This window comes from Callorhinus ursinus, unplaced genomic scaffold, assembly GCF_003265705.2.
Source record: "Callorhinus ursinus isolate GAN/ISIS: 27379988/994484 unplaced genomic scaffold, GSC_fseal_2.0 scaffold7, whole genome shotgun sequence".
Classification (NCBI taxonomy): domain Eukaryota; kingdom Metazoa; phylum Chordata; class Mammalia; order Carnivora; family Otariidae; genus Callorhinus; species Callorhinus ursinus.
In genome coordinates this window covers 58,348,289-58,365,444 of record NW_027397069.1, presented here as the reverse complement: position 1 = coordinate 58,365,444, position 17,156 = coordinate 58,348,289, and positions in this window count along the sequence as shown.

Genomic DNA, 17,156 nt, shown 5'->3' with positions numbered 1-17,156 from the left:
TCAGCTTTTCCCCATTGAGAATGATATTTGCTGTAGGTTTTTCATAGATGGCTTTTATGATATTGAGGTATATACCCTCTATCCCTATACTCTAAAGAGTTTTGATCAAGAAAGGATGCTGTACTTTGTCAAATGCTTTTTCTGCATCTATTGAGAGGATCATATGATTCTTGTTCTTTCTTTTGTTAATGTATTGTATCACGTTGATTGATTTGCGGATGTTGAACCAACCTTGCAGCCCAGGGATAAATCCCACTTGGTCATGGTGAATAATCCTTTTAATGTACACTTGGATCCTATTGGCTAGTATTTTGGTGAGAATTTTTGCATCTATGTTCATCAAGGATATTGGCCTGTAATTCTCCTTTTTGATGGGGTCTTTGTCTGGGTTGGGGATCAAGGTAATGGTGGCCTCATAAAATGAGTTTGGAAGTTTTCCTTCCATTTCTATTTTTTGGAACAGTTTCAGGAGCATAGGTATTAATTCTTCTTTAAATGTTTGATAGAATTCCCCTGGGAAGCCATCTGGCCCTGGGCTTTTGTTTCTTGGGAGAGTTTTGATGGCTGCTTCAATTTCCTTAGTGGTTATGGTTCTGTTCAGGTTTTCTATTTCTTCCTGGTTCAGTTTTGGTAGTTGATACATCTCTAGGAATGCACCCAATTCTTCCAGGTTATCTCATTTGCTGGCATAGAGTTGCTCATAATATGTTCTTATAATTGTTTTTATTTCTTTGGTGTTGGTTGTGATCTCTCCTCTTTCATTCATGATTTTGTGGATTTGGGTCATTTTCTTTTCTTTTTGATCAGTCTGGCCAGGGGTTTATCAATCTTGTGAATTCTTTCAAAGAACCAGCTCCTAGTTTCGTTGATCTGTTCTACTGTTCTTTTGGTTTCCATTTCATTGATTTCTGCTCTGATCTTTATTATTTCTCTTCTCCTGATGGGTTTAGGCTTTATTTGCTGTTCTTTAGCTCCTTTAGGTGTAGGGTTAGGTTGTGTATTTGAGACCTTTCTTGTTTCTTGAGAAAGGCTTGTATTGCTGTATACTTTCCTCTCAGGACTGCCTTTGCTGTATCCCAAAGATTTTGAACAGTTGTGTTTTCATTTTCATGGGTTTCCATGAATTTTTTTAATTCTTCTTTAATTTCCTGGTTGACCCATTCATTCTTTAGTAGGATGCTCTTTAGCCTCCATGTATTTGAGTTCTTTCCGACTTTCCTCTTGTGATTGAGTTCTAGTTTCAAAGCATTGTGGTCTGAAAATATGCAGGGAATAATCCCAATCTTTTGGTACCGGTTGAGACCTGATTTGTGACCTAGGATGTGATCAATTCTGGAGAATGTTCCATGGGCACTAGAGAAGAATGTGTATTCCATTGCTTTGGGATGGAATGTTCTGAATGTCTGTGAAGTCCATTTGGTCCAGTGTTTCATTTAAAGTCTTTATTTCCTTGTTGACCTTTTGCTTAGATGATCTGTCCATTTCAGTCAGGGGGGTGTTAAAGTCCCCCACTATTATTGTATTGTTGTCAATGTGTTTCTTTGCTTTTGTTATTAATTGCCTTATATAATTGGCTGCTCCCATGTTAGGGGCATAGATATTTACAATTGTTAGATCTTCTTGTTGGATAGACCCTTTAAGTAGGATATAGTGTCCTTCTTCATCTCTTATTACAGTCTTTGTTTTACCATCTAATTTGGATGATATAAGGATTGCCACCCCAGCTTTCTTTTGTTGTCCATTAGCATGGTAAATGGTTTTCCACCCCCTCACTTTCAATCTGGGGGTGTCTCTGGGTCTAAAATGAGTCTCTCACAGACAGCATATTGATGGGTCTTGTTTTTTAATCCAATCTGATAGCCTGTGTCTTTTGATTGGGGCATTGAGCCCATTTACATTCAGGATAACTATTGAAAGGTATGAATTTAGTGCCATTGTATTGCCTGTAAGGTGACTGTTACTGTATATTGTCTGTGTTCCTTTCTGATCTATGATGCTTTTAGGCTCTCTGTTTGCTTAGAGGACCCCTTTCAATATTTCTTGTAGGGCTGGTTTCGTGTTCGCAAGTTCCTTTAGTTTTTGTTTGTCCTGGAAGCTTTTTATCTCTCCTTCTATTTTCAATGACAGCCTAGCTGGATACAGTATTCTTGGCTGCATATTTTTCTCGTTTAGTGCTCTGAAGATATGATGCCAGTTCTTTCTGGCCTGCCAGGTCTCTGTGGATAGGTCTGTTGCCAATCTAATGTTTCTACCATTGTAGGTTACATATCTCTTCTCCCGAGCTGCTTTCAGGATTTTCTCTTTGTCTCTGAGACTCGTAAGTTTTACTATTACATGTCGGGGTGTTGACCTATTTTTATTGATTTTGAGAGGGGTTCTCTGTGCCTCCTGGATTTTGATGCCTGTTTCCTTCCCCACATTAGGGAAGTTCTCTGCTATAATTTGCTCCAATATACCTTCTGCCCCTCTCTCTCTTTCTTCTTCTTCTGGGATCCCAATTATTCTAATGTTGTTTCATCTTATCGTATCACTTATCTCTCGAATTCTGCCCTCATGATCCTGTAGTTGTTTCTCTCTCTTTTTCTCAGCCTCTTTATTTTCCATCATTTGGTCTTCTATATCGCTGATTCTCTCTTCTGCCTCATTTATCCTAGCAGTTAGTGCCCCCATTTTTGATTGCACCTCATTAATAGCCTTTTTGATTTCGACTTGATTAGATTTTAGTTCTTTTATTTCTCCAGAAAGGGTTTCTCTAATAACTTCCACACTTTTTTCAAGCCCAGCTAGTATCTTTAAAGTCATGATTCTGAACTCTAGGTCGGACATCGTACTAATGTCAGTATTGAGTAGGTCCCTGGCAGACGGTACTACCTCTTGTTGTTTTTGCTGAGGTGATTTTTTTTGTCTTGTCATTTTGTCCAGAGGAGGAGAATAGATGAGTGAGGGAACAGAATGCTAACAGGTTAACAAGGTCCCCAGCAAATATACTCTATACAAATCAGAAAAGAGCTGAAACCAGGGGACAAGAAAGGGAAAGAAAGAAGAAAGAGAAAAAAAAGGAAAAGAAAAAGATAAAAACAAACAAAAACAGAACAAAAAAAACCAGAATATGATCAAATATGATCAGGCTAGTGCATAGATCAGTGCCACACACTAGATTTTGGGCGTATTTTGGTCTGTTAGAAGAAAGTGCCTCCTAACATTTTAAAGGAAGAAAGACATATATGTACAAAATAAGGGTTGATACAATGAAGGGATGGAAGATGACTGTAAAGATGAAAATTATAAAAGATTTTATAAAAGGAATTGATAAGATAAGAAGTTGTTTTTAAAAAGAAAGAAGATTAAAAAAAAGAAAAAAAAGGGGGAGAGAATGTGATCAGGCAGGAGACTAGAACAAAGCCATACACTAGTGATTTAGGGTATATTTTGATCTGTTAGAAGAAACTGTATCTCAAAATTTTAAAGAGAGAACAACTTATATATATATGCCAAAAATAAGGGTAACTACTATGAAGGGATAAAAATATGACTCTAAAAATAAAAAATGTTTTTTTTAAAAAAGTGATTGATAAGATGTTGGTTGAAAAGGGGAAAAAGAAAAATTCAAAAAAAAGTTAAAAAAATTAACTGAAAAACTAATGAATTACGGTAAAAAAGCCATGAATTCTATGTGCAGTATTCCCCTAGCGCTGAAGTTCTCTCGTTCTCCTTGATCGGTGAACTTGGTCTTGGCTTGCTGGCTGTTCCTGCTGATCTTCTGGGGGAGGGGCCTGTTGCCATGGTTCCCAAATGTCTTTGCCGGAGGCGGAATTGCCCTGCCCTTGTCGGTCCGGGCTAAGCAAGCTGCTCGGGTTTGCTCTCAGGAGCTTTTATTCCCTGCAAGCTCTCGGTGCAGCTTTGGAGGACCAGGGTGAAAATGGAGCCCTCCCAATCTCCACCCGGAAGAGCTGAGAACTCAGGGCCCCGCTCCTCTGTGCGCCCCCAGAGAAAAGTAGTCACTCCCGTCTACCTGGTCTCCGGCCGCTCTCCGTGCTCACCTGGCCTGTGACCGAGCGTTTCTATCTCTGGCACCCGACCCCGTGTGGAGTCTCCAAACCCAGCAGATCCCTGCGGTGCGCTCCCGTGCTGCTCCTCCCGGGGGAGTAAGGGGAGTCTCCCCGGATCTGCCGCTTTTTGGGTCCCTGCTGCAGGAGCAGTGGCCCGACTGGGCCGCGGATCACAGTTTATGGCCACCCCGAGCTGAGAGCCCGCGCCTCGGCTCCGTCTCTGCAGCCGGCTTCCCCACTCCGATACCTGGGAGCTCTGCTGCACTCAGGCACCCCCGGTCTTTCTGTGACCCCCAAAGGTCCTGAGACCACACTGTCCCGCGAGGGTTCCACCCCCCGCTTAGCCACTGGAGCGACGTCCCTCAGCGGAGCCGACTTCTAAAAGGTCCGATTTTGTGCTCCGTGGCTCTATCACTTGCCAGAAGCGGCCGACGGAGGCCCCCTCCCCCGCCGTCTATCCTTCCGAATATCACCTTGGATTCACTTCTCCGCACGTCCTACCTTCCAGAAAGTGGTCGCTTTTCTGTTCAGAGTGTTGTTACTATTCTTATCTTTGATCTCCTGTTGAGGTCGTAGGTGTTCAGAATGGTTTGATCCCTATTCAGCTGAATTTCTGAGACCAAACGAAATCCAGGTCTCTACTCCTCCGCCATCTTGCCTGCACTCCCTGAAGCTATTATTTTAGTGAGACTTCTTTTCTACTCTTAGAATTCTCTCAGTAACAAATAATCCAACACATTCCAACCTACAAAAAAAGGTCTGCCTTTTAAAGATGGGTTGCTATATAAAAATTACAGTGAGATTTCTTTTTAAACATGATTATTCAATACACAATCTGTTATGTTTTCCACACTTTCTTTGAAAAAAGAAGACAGATTCTGACCAAGTTTTTCATATAAATAAACTTGTCAAAATGTACCCCAACTTTGATGCTCTATAAAATTCAATCAGTATGTGAAATAAAATACCACAAAATGGTAACCCCCAAAAGTTTTCCAATGGAAATAATCTTTGATACTTTAATACATTAAATTAATGAAAATTGAACACTGGGGATGTCGTAGAAATACACATTTTCTTTCATCTCAGGAAATCTGAGGCTGAAGCCCCCCAAAGCTAGATTCTATGTGTCTATTTTCTTTCCTCTAATCAAGTCCTATTCTACACCATGCCCTCCCCCTTCTCTCTTTCCTTTTTCCTTCCCCATCTCTGAGTCTATCTTGACAATCCAGCTTAATGGGGACATATATATTTGGGTTCTATAGGGAAGGCATGTTAATACCATCCCCAAATCCTTATTAAATAGCATCAGCTCATAAGTGGTATAGCTCTTCCTGATTTACATAAGTACAAGCTAATAACAATTAATGACCTTTGTGGATAAAATACAAAGCATACGAGTCTACAAAAATATCTGTGACCTTCTCATTCTTCACATTGTTGACCATTGTGAGAATAGAGCCTGACATCTGAGTACAAACACAAGAAGAGATTATTCCCATGAAAATAGACTTCAGACTTTAGAATTGATATAGAAACCGCAGACACCATTTTATCTTGATCAGTTTTCAGAAACCAAATAAATGCTATTTTTATTATTAAAATTTGGAAATATCCTTCCAGGGCAAAATTAAAATAGTGGATATAACAAGCGCACTCTTTCTTTGGTCTCCAGCGGGTTTGCTGTTTAGGCAAAGGCCAGGTTAAGTGGGAAACTGCCTGGCTCTTACTCAATCGCGCCATCTGCTGGTGACCCACGAGTATGGCTTGCCACACTAGGAAGCTCCGCTCCTTGGCACGGACGTGGCTGGAAATATAGTTAATGCTCAGGCATAAAGAGGCTTATTTTCTAGTTTGTGGATTTTGTAGGTCTTTAGTGACTCTTCATTCCCTCACCCATTGTCTGCCGGTTGGCTAAAAGTCTAATCTTAGCATTCTTACGAGAGGTTAAGTCTGCAAGGAATAAAAAATGAATCTCAGATCAATAATATTGTTTCTATTAGTTGATGATTCAAAACATATGAAGTTTCCTCAAGAATTCCAAATAATATATGTAGATACACCCCAACCCCCACCCAGAAGGTGGAACTTATTCCCTCCCCCACTCTCGACGGCAAGCTAGACTCAGTGACTCAGACAGAGTATGAAATAGAAAAAAATAGTAATTTGCAGGGGGAGAGGGCCAGCCGACAACACTTTATTCAGGTGACCAAGGTGAACGTTACCAGTGACGTGTGGATACCAGATACCCCTGATGTGATGTGAGGAAAGGGCGCTTCACCTCTGCGTATTCTTTCCCCAAACACACAACCCCAGTCTAATCACCACAGACCAACTCAGATTGGGGAAAATTCTACAAAATATCTCATTAATACTCCTCAAAACTGCCAAGGTTATATAAAAAACAAACAAGGGAAGACTGAGCAATTGTCAAAGACTAGAGGAGACGAAGGAGATACATGACTAAGTCAATATGGCCTCCTGGAAGGGATCCTGAACAGAAAAGGGGCATTAGCAGAAATCCAAATAAATCTGGGATTTTAGCTAATACTAAGGTGCCAATGTTGGTTTCTTAGTTTTGACAAATGTACCACAGTAATGTAAGATGAAAACATTAGCAGAAAACTGGAACTAGGTGAGGGGTATATGAGAATACTCTGAACTCTCTTTGCAAATGTTCTGTAAATTTCCAAGTATCCCAAAACAAAGCAAAAAAAATGTATTTAAAAAAACATCTCAAGTACCTTCTGTGTGTCCATTTCTATGCTGGACACTTTCCAGGATCACACCTCATATTTGAAGAACATGTCACAGATGAAAATGGATTTTCCTATACTTTCCTCTAAACTCCCATGGCAGCTCTGCAAGACAGGAGAGATGCAATTTTTCCATCTATAACATATAGAGGAGGAAGCTGAGACTCAGAGAAGTTTCATCCTGCTCAAAGTCACAGAGGGAGGAAGGAGCAGGGCCATAGCCCAAACACAGGACTCTTTCTACACCCACAAGTTTGTCACCTTTAAATTCTAATGGAAATGATTCTACTGGGCATGACTGATTGACTCAGTATTGTTGGATTCCATGTATCCATGTGATCTTGCCCCTTCTGTGTGAGGACTTCAGTGTGGAAAATTATAATGAATGCCACAAGAAAAAAATATGGAAATGGGAAAGAATAAGTCAAAGTTACTCCCAGACTTCATCACAAAGTAATAAAATTCTCTCTGCCAAGAAAAATCTCTCTCATCCTTTAAGGCTTGGCTCAAGAATTACTTTGTCAGTCCTTCCTCCAGGCTCCCCTCTGCATCCAGAGGGCACATTCCTCAGCCTCTGCACTTCCGTAGCACTTTTCATGCTGTTTTTTCTTTTTTTGGGGGGGGCAATATATATTAGAAATATACATTCATATTTTTGTTATATATGAAATTATAAAATGACTCTCCCACCTCTTCTTTTCTTGCAAATTTATCTATCCAATCTGTTTAATCCTCAATTTTTTTTTTGGTTGAATGGCTCAATATGGATAAGCATGTTAAAATACTTAAGTTAAAAATCTGTCTGCAGAGACCAGCAAATGAGTATAAATGGGTAAAGTAGGCCTGAGTCTAGGAAAAGTCCAGTGGCCCTCACTGTCTCTTATTTTTCTACTTTTGGAAAACCCAAAAAAACGGATGTTTTTCTACTGTAAGCAAAATGGTGTTTGATAATAAATAGTAAGTGACATTTGACCTCAGTATTTGCATGGGAACAAGGGTGTGATGTGAATTGTGGCAAGCTGGAAAGTTCCTGGCCCGTTTAAAGGGGCAGAACTATTTTGTTCCAAATGACTATTGCCTTGTGGAAATCTGTCAGTATAATCAAACATCCTCTTTTCTTCTTTCTTTCTTTTTCGTCGTCGTCTTCTTCTTCTTCTTCTTCTTCTTCTTCTTCTTCTTCTTCTTCTTCTTCTTCTTCTTCTTCTCCTTCTTCTTCTTCTTCTTCTTCTTCTTCTCCTCCTCCTCCTCCTCCTCCTCCTCCTCCCCCTTCTTCTTTAAGAGAAGCTGCAAATTCATTCAAATTTTTAGGTTTTAAGTTTTGGCTTAGATTTACTTCAAATTCTGTGCTAAGTGAGATGTATGTGACCCAAATCTGGCCCAGGTGTGCCAGTTTGCAGCCTCTGATTTCAATAATATGTCAAGACTAACATCAAAATAAACCTGCTTTGAGAGTTTTTGAAAAGAGACATTTGCCCTCCAACCTGGAGTTGATCTCAGCAATTCCAGGGCTGAAACTTCTTCTAATTTAAAAGAGTTCTTTCTATTCAAAATGCAAATATCTTTTAGAAAGTAACACATTAGGTTATTATTAATGATGTAAACCTTAATGTAAATGATAACATTGGATCCTTTTTTTTAAGATTTTATTTATTTGACAGAGAGAGAGTGCACACACAAGCAGGGCGAGTGGCAGGCAGAGGGAGAGGGAGGCTCCCCTCAGCGCAGGGAGGCCGATGCGGGGCTTGATTCCAGGACGCTGAGATCATGACCTGAGCCAAAGGCAGATGCTTAACTGACTGAGCCACCCACGCACCCCAACATTAGATCCTTTTAAACTGTTGGATATATAAGATGTGAAGATAGGAAGAAACTGAACAGAGCATATCAGGTTAGAGGAACAAGCCACCTGGAATAAGAATGAACCAGAAGCTGTGTTAGGTTCTAAAATTAAAGCTTCTACTTCATGACTGGATTTTGAGTCAGTCCTTGACTTTGATGTTTAATGATAGTTCCAGTGGGCAATCATTGTTCTTTTCATAAGTCTTGAGACAAAAAGATGGAGACTGTTTCACTTTGATGGAATGTTCTTCTCCTTGATTAGTGTCCATTTTCCAGATGCCAAGATGTTGAGGAAGAGGCAAGGATTACTTATAGATGAAGTTCATAAATGGAGCCCATACAAAAGCCCCACCATGTATATCTCTTCTAACAGCTAAAGAGCAATATCTGGTTTCCTCCTTAGACACGGAGTCCTGGTTAAAATGCATCCAGTGAGAGGGATAATGTCAATCCGTTAGGACTTCACCAGAGGGAACTTGAAGGAATGAGAAATGGCCACAAAGAATGGGATGTGGGAGGGGCTGGACTTCCCTGAGGAATCTTCAGCCCAGTGGGGGCAGCCTTACCTCAGCGTATTTAACTTTTTTATAAAAGGACAAAAAGAAGGGATGCCCAAACCAGACATGGGGAATTGAAAAGGCTGGGAAGTACAATCTTTGTCATTATTTTGTCTGTATTCAGCTTTGTGAGTAGATATGACAGTGTTATTTCCTTCCCTGGAAGTCTCCTCCTCTCTTCTCCCACCTACTCTTACTTCGCTGCTTCTCTCTTGGACATCTCAGTGCTTGAATGAATCTCTGATTGCTTCTACGTGGTAATTTAAGAAATCATCAGGGCAATATTTGAATCTTTCAGGAGGGTCGTCTATAATTCTCATCTCAAGTTATTCAAGGATTAACTTCATCATTAGAATATTTTTCTGTTCTGAATTTCTTTCATAGAATCCCTGTCCCCTGGCAAAGAATTTTAGAGCCAAACAAGGAGGAACTGACCATTGTCAAAGCATTTGGAAAAAGGATGATGACTTTAGGAAAAAAAATGTAAGTTCATGTATTATTTGGATTGCATGAGCTGGGTATTTCTCTCAAGTGATTTTTTTTTCAATACCGACTGAGTTTGGTTTCTCCTCTTTATCTCTTAGGTATATTTTTCAACTAATATCACTTCATTCTTTCAGCTGATTTCTTTATCACCTGATTATATTCTGTTTTCCTTTAATTATTCTTCTTATCTAGATTTAATGGGAATTCCTATTTCCCCACACCTTTACCATACTGGATGTTATCATTATCTTGCCAATCTGATAAGTAAGTATTAAACATTTGCATCTTTATTTACAATGAGGTTGATTTTTTAAGTGGTTTTTATTGTATTTCTTCTTTGTGAATTGCCTTTTCTTGACTTTTCCCCAATTTTTCTTTGGCAGTGACTTATTTATAAAATACATATCATAGAGAACTAAGGGCTGAGACTGGATGAATAAATTAAGTCTGATTTAAGAGGGCTTAAAAGCCTGACTGACAATTTGAATCTGGTCTATTACACAATAAGACCTTACATCAATTATTTGCATCTAGGAAGGGTCAATCAATTTTGGACATCTTTAAACTGTAAAATATAATATGTCTATAGAAAATTGTAAGAAATAGACCATTTGGGCATCCAGAAATTTCCCCTGCCCTTCCTTGAATACAGTTCTTTCCTTCACTTTCCTTCACCTCTGCAAGCACTATTCAAACTGACTTTTACCACCTCTGCCAACATTTGGTTCTGTCTGGTTTCTGTGAAACCTCATATGATACCATCATTTAAGGTCATCCTTCTTTTGCTCAATGTTATGTTTGTTCAGTTAGTCTGTGCTTTGGATATCTCTTGGAGTTTGTTCCTTTTTATCACTGTATAGTGTTTCTTTGTATGAATATACCACAATTTATTCATGGACTCAGATGTCGATGGACTTTCAGGTAGTTTCAGTTTGATTCATTACAAAGATCCATTGCTCTTTGAACGTACTTTACTAGTGGAATTGTTCTATCAAGTTTTATAATGAATTCCAAAAGCTTTTCCAAAATGGTTGTACTAATTTATACTTGACTAGCATAGGGGCACCTGGGTGGCTCAGTCAGTTTGGCTCTCAGTCTCAGCTCAGGTCTTCATCTCAAGGTCATGAGTTCAAGCCCCATGTCGGGCTCCACACTAGGTTTGGAGCCTACTTAAAAAATGAAATAAAATAAAAAATATACCTGACTAGCATAAAGTGATATTGTGCTCTCCATCCTCACCCACTTGGGTGTGTAGTGAAATTTCATTGTGGTTTGAATTTGCATTTCCTGATATTAGTGACGTTGAGTGCCTTTTTTAATGCTTCTTGGCAATTAGATATTCTCTTCTGTGAATTGCTTGTCTAAACCCTCTGCCCAGTTTCTATTAAGTTACATAGGACAGAATGTACAAATAAGTAATATTAGGGATTGTAGATGCCAAGTTTCTTACTGTTTGAGAAGGGAGTTATAATCACAGAAAGGTAGAAAGCTAAAATGATCCCTGTGGTGTTGATTGGAAATAGAATGATTGATGTGAACTCATGGTTTTCAACATATGTAAATGGATATGTAGATATCGATGTAGGCAGGGAAAGTATGAGATGAGCCTGGAATATATTATTATGACAGGAAGCAAGCAAAAACTCAAATGGAATTGTATCAGAAAGACACAGAATCCAATTTGGATGGGCCCCACTGGCCAAGTCTGAGACAATTTGAGCATAAAAATAAATAATAATAGCAATGGATTATGACTCATTGAATAAAATAAAAAACTCTAAGTCCTAAACAAACAAGTTTAAAGTTTGATGAAAAATGGGATATTTACTTGGTTTCAAATTACTTCCCATGAAACATTTATTAAATAGAAACAGGAAAAGCGTAACATTACAGTGAAGAATACTGGCTGACAACACATTAATCAAATGATCAAGATGCACACCATCAGTAAATTGGACAAATTGGACTGTACCACCTAATAAGATGCAATAAGAACATAGCATCAACTGCATTGATAGTCCTACCAATAATGCATACTGAATGAGGAAGCAGAGACAGTGAAATTGAGGGACATTCTAGAAAATAACTGGCTTATAATCTTCAAAAATGTCAAAGTCAGGGGTACCTGGGTGGCTCAGTCATTAAGCGTCTGCCTTCGGCTCAGGTCATGGTCCCAGGGTCCTGGGATCAAGCCCCACATCGGGCTCCCTGCTCAGAGGGAAACCTGCTTCTCCCTCTCCCACTTCTCCTTCTCCCTCTCCCAAACCCCCTGCTTGTGTTCCCTCCCTCACTGTGTCTCTCTCTGTCAAAATGTCAAAGTCATAAAAGTTAGAAAAGGTGGAGAAACCATCCCAGACTGGAGGAGAATAAAGAGACTTGAGAAATAAAGACCATGCAATTCCAAACTGTGTCTTCAGTGAAACTTGAGTGGGATCTGAGGATCTTTTTCAAGACTATCAGATAATTTACTGCGATTCAGCCTCTGCTTGAAAGGCTACGAGAAAGGGCTGAGAGGAGAGTAACCGACTTGGGGGGCTGGTGGTGTCTGGGACAGATCCTAAGAGCCTGTGCAAAGCATCCATGGAAGGGTCTGTGGTCACCTCTGTCCGCAGTCCCTGGGCTGGTGCGGCTCTAGCGCACTTCCTTCCTTTCCTACTCTCCTTCTTCCTCCATCTGCGCCTCCTCCCTGCATCTGGCACCTGCCGGCCCAGTGCCTGGGCCAGGCGGGACCCAAAGGTCCTGCAGGACTGCAGAGGGCGTGCAGCAACCTCAGAGTAGGCACTGCCACCGCTCGGATGCATGGGCTCAGCTCGCACGTCTTGCACTGCCCCATCTCGTATCCCGGTGAGTAGAAGGCATGAGGTCCTCCCCGCCAGCTCTGGGGGCCGCTGGGTCATACCTGTCCCGGGGGTCCCGGAGTGTCGCAGAGCTGGAGCTAAAGCCAGAGCCAGAGCCAGAGTGGCTGCCCTGGCGCGTCTTGGTCAATGTCTCCATGTAGGGAAGGCTGTTCCATGGTGCACACGGTCCGGCCTTCCTTGTTCCCAACCAGCACCATGGGGAGGTCCTCCAAGTTCTTCACCCACTTCGTCCGCTGCCTGCACTGGTGGATGTCCTCCACCAGGACATGGGGCTGTGACGGTGAGCACGCAGTCAGTAAATACATGCAGCCAGGCCATTTTTAATGTCATTTTCCAGATGCTGATGTTTTTTATCGTGGTTATGTTTGTGGGACATACACTGGAATATTTGGTGTGGCAGGTATCCATTTGGGATTTGATTTTACTTTACTACGAGCTAGCCGGTTAGCCTGTTGATACTTCACTGATGCTGACAGAAGACCCAAGACCTCTGGGTCAGAGACAAAGGAATTTATTACTCATGGCACAGGAAGCAGCATGAACATCACTTGCGTCTCCTCCCCTTTCCCCCAAAATCCCATGGGGGCAACACAGAGGGTCCAGATGGCACCTGCACAGTGGATGGCAATACAGAGAGCAACACTGAACTTAGGGAACCTGTTGTTATATAGCAAACACTAAGCTAGACTGATTTTTGCCCAGAACGTTGCCTTGTCCCTCAAGGTTTTTCACTGCCAACAGAACCTGGGAATATACAAGGGGATAGAAGGTGTATATCTATTAAAATGTACAAGAATTTTTGTGGCAGTGTTTATATTACTCCTACTATCTCAAGATTGTGAGCCACTTAAGTGTCCATCAATAATAGAGAATCTAAGTGAATTATGGTGTATTCCTACCTGAATGAAAAGGAATGAACTACTGGTACATAAAGCAACATGGATGAATCTTATGAACATAAGGTGAAACGACCGCTTCCGGATACAGTCCATGTATAGTGTATTGTTTCATTTATATACACTTGAAAAGCAGACAAGGAACCAATTTACAGGAAACACTAATAAACTTTCCCATCTTCCTAATCTCCAGAGACACCCGTTTTTAATAGAACAGTAGGCACCCTTTCCTATTTTCTCCTAGTTAAACAGGCAAATATAGTCATTTATACACACATATCTCTGGTTTCTCTCTTTTGTTTCATTATTTGTGTTTACCATTATCTGACACACTCTATCAACTTTAAAATCTAATTTTTATTTGGTAATTTGTCATGGGATTTTCTGTAAATCAATAGCTATAGCTGGAACTTTTAACTCTAATTTGTCTATCCACACATTCATAATTTTACAGAAATAAGAAGACATGCTGGTGTTTATTTTTAGTGAAGCCTTTTTTATTTCTATGCATTCCCCCTTTCCCCACACGATCCCTCCTACTTCTCGAACAACGTGGTATTTCTCTCCTTGCTTATATTATCATTTATAAATATATAATGTATATATATAATCATTTATGTATAGCAAACAAAAACTTATATATAAATGTAAAAAGTATGTTCATGTTAGTATTCCCATAATTACAATTTTTATTTAATATTTCTACTCTACCTTTTCCCAAAATACATTTAACGTACCATTCACTCAATGAATAATCAAAGCTCCATATAGTAGACCAAAATTCAAAATATTATATAAATACACACAATTACTACTGCATTTTAAAGGTAGAAATAGTGTGGATAGATTTATTTCTCATCACAATTCAAATATTATATGAGGAATTGGGGGAAAGTACTTTCTTTGAATTAAACATAAGGCTTTATCAGGGTATATTGTTTGCCTCCTACCGGTAACAAATGGAAATATTAGGCTCAATAATATGCATTAATTTTTCTGTCCAGTATCTGTATTTTATTCTCCTCTCTCTGGTGGGGAACAGCTTCCTCATTAAATCATTAATGTTATTGCTTATAAGGAGTTATAGGTAGTTAACAAGATGTTCTTTCGTTATACTTAATTTAAATTATCTCGTACCTTTTGAAAGATATAATTTCAATAATTAAGGTTAATTTCTATTTTTTAAGAAAATTGTCCTGTGAATTGACATGTATTTCTTCAGAAATAAAGGCTAATTAACATATGGAATTAAAAGAAACTCATGGCGTTTTATGGTATTTTCATTTTTTTAAAAAAGGCTGATATTAACTTCATTAGAGTTTACAAAAATTGTTTCAGAAAGTTAAGTGGAGATGAACATCAATTCAATAAGTTTAAAAGATATTCTCAGTTTCAAACTCCATCATAAATCTGTGTCAAGTATGGAAAATATGCAGACATATACCTCACGAGTTAATTTTTTTTTTTGACATCGATTTTCTACCAGAGGCTGGGGATTTATAAGCTTTTCATTGTTAATCACAGGAATAATGATGTTACCTATACTTTACCCTAAAAAATAAGAAGGAAATGGGCTTAAGAAACAAGACTCTGAAGAGCCAGCCTAGAGTTACACAGGAGAAACAGAGAGGATTTCTCTTTGTACATCGCCCCCCCATCTGATAATGTTTTCTAGGTCTGAGGTCCCAAGGAGAGATGGGTCTGGTTTGCTGCTCACCTACCGTTACTGCTCACCTACGGTTACTCCTCCCCATCTTTTCTCTTCTCTTCTCTCTCCCCGGACCGAGCGCCAGCCGTTTTGGTGGCTCTGTTCCTTAGTCTCATGATCAAATTTCTTATTCGGAAGGAAGTACTCCATCTCTGACACCAGGCAGCTCTTTCAACAGACAGGCTGAAAACTGCAAACTGAACAACCCCAGGGGTCAGCTATTCATTATGAGGGAGGTAATCATTCATGATCATATGCCAATTGCTGGAGAGCACAGTTTAAATTTTGCTAACCAGCTTTGGGCAGCTGGTTATCACTATGGGCAGCTTTGTTATCAAATCTCCTACAATAGAATCTCACCTGACTTAGATCTTGTTGTTTCTGTGCAATTATTGCTTTAAGCTGACAAAAATTGCCTTGCATTAATATTTAACATTAAAATCAATGATTAGCACAGTGACAGAATGCTGCTGCTGAATGCTATTGGATTTCTCATTAATATTAATTTGTAGTTTGTAGGGAAATGGTTTAACAACTGAGCTACACACATGTAATTCAAATATTGATTAACCAGGCCATAAATCTGTAATCATGAAAAAAATTGCTCTTAACCATCTGTGTTTGATTTTATGGTCTTAGCATTTTCAAAATCCATCATATTTCAGTAATAACATGCAATGTACTTTTTCTAGTATGTTAGTTATTAGCAAATATTTTCCAATTTTATTTTTTTTTAGATTATTTATTTGTCGGAGAGAGGGAGCACAAGAAGGGGGGGGCAACAGGCAGAGAGAGAAACAGGCTCCCTACTGAGCAAGGAGCCCGATGCGGCACTCAATCCCAGGACCCTGGGATCATGACCTGAGCTGAAGGCAAACGCTTAACCGACTGAGCCACCTGTGGGTCCCAATTTTCTAATTTTCTGACCAGCATAAATTTGTTTTAGGTTGCCAGGAATGATACAAAATTTTCTGATGAATCTTTACCTAAACGCAAATCTTTACCTGATATCAATATCATTATCAACCATGACTTACTGAATGTGTTTTAAGAACTTAGGACTGAACTGAGAATCTAATTTTCCTTCATATAGGAAAATTATGCTATTGATCCCACATTGGTAGGGATTTGAATTGCTTTTCTTGATTGTGTAATTAACTTCCATTACGTTTAAGTTATAAATACACATGTCATGTTTGTAACATTAGATGAGTGTGTGGCCACAGAACAGAAATTAAAGATCCACCACCCTAACTGGGTGTGTTTTTAAATTCCAAACAGAAATCTTGCTTTCTATAAGACAATAGTTTATTTGTTCATTAACAAATATTTATGAATGTGTAATATTTATGAATGTGTATGCTGATTTTTGCAGTGGGGTAGACAAATGAATAACACATGTTCTTTAACCTCAAGTCATCTTACTATAAACAAGGAAAATTGTTGAGGCACGTATGCAATAACCATAATACAAATTCCACTTTTCTTTTGTTCGTTTATTTTTTTTACTGTCTCCCTAAGACTGTGAGAACCAGAGGGGAGGGGGCAAAATTATTGTAGGAATGAAGCTTCCCCTAGGGGTCTGTCATATTTGGGTGTGCCCTCACTGGAAAACACATGCTTTAGGCCAGAGCAGTAGAACACAGACCTTAGTGTGTGTGTCACAGAGTCACTTGGAGGACTTGCTAAAACACAAGTTTTCTGAGCTCCGGCCCCAGAGCTTCTGATGCCATGAGTCTAGGACAGGGGTGGGGTGGGGTCTAAGAATTTGCATTTCTAGTAAGTTTCCAGATGATGCTGAAGTTCCTGACGGAGGAACCACACTTTGAAAAACCACTGGATTAGAGATTCCCAAAATTGGTTAATAGAAAAATTATATAGGGAGCATTTTCTTTCCTCCTTCCTTCCTCTGAAAACTTTCTCTTTTTCTTCCCTTTCTCCTTTCCTTCCTTATTCATTTTTTCCTTTTGAGCATGGATCATCCTCCTTCTTACTCTTAAGGGATGC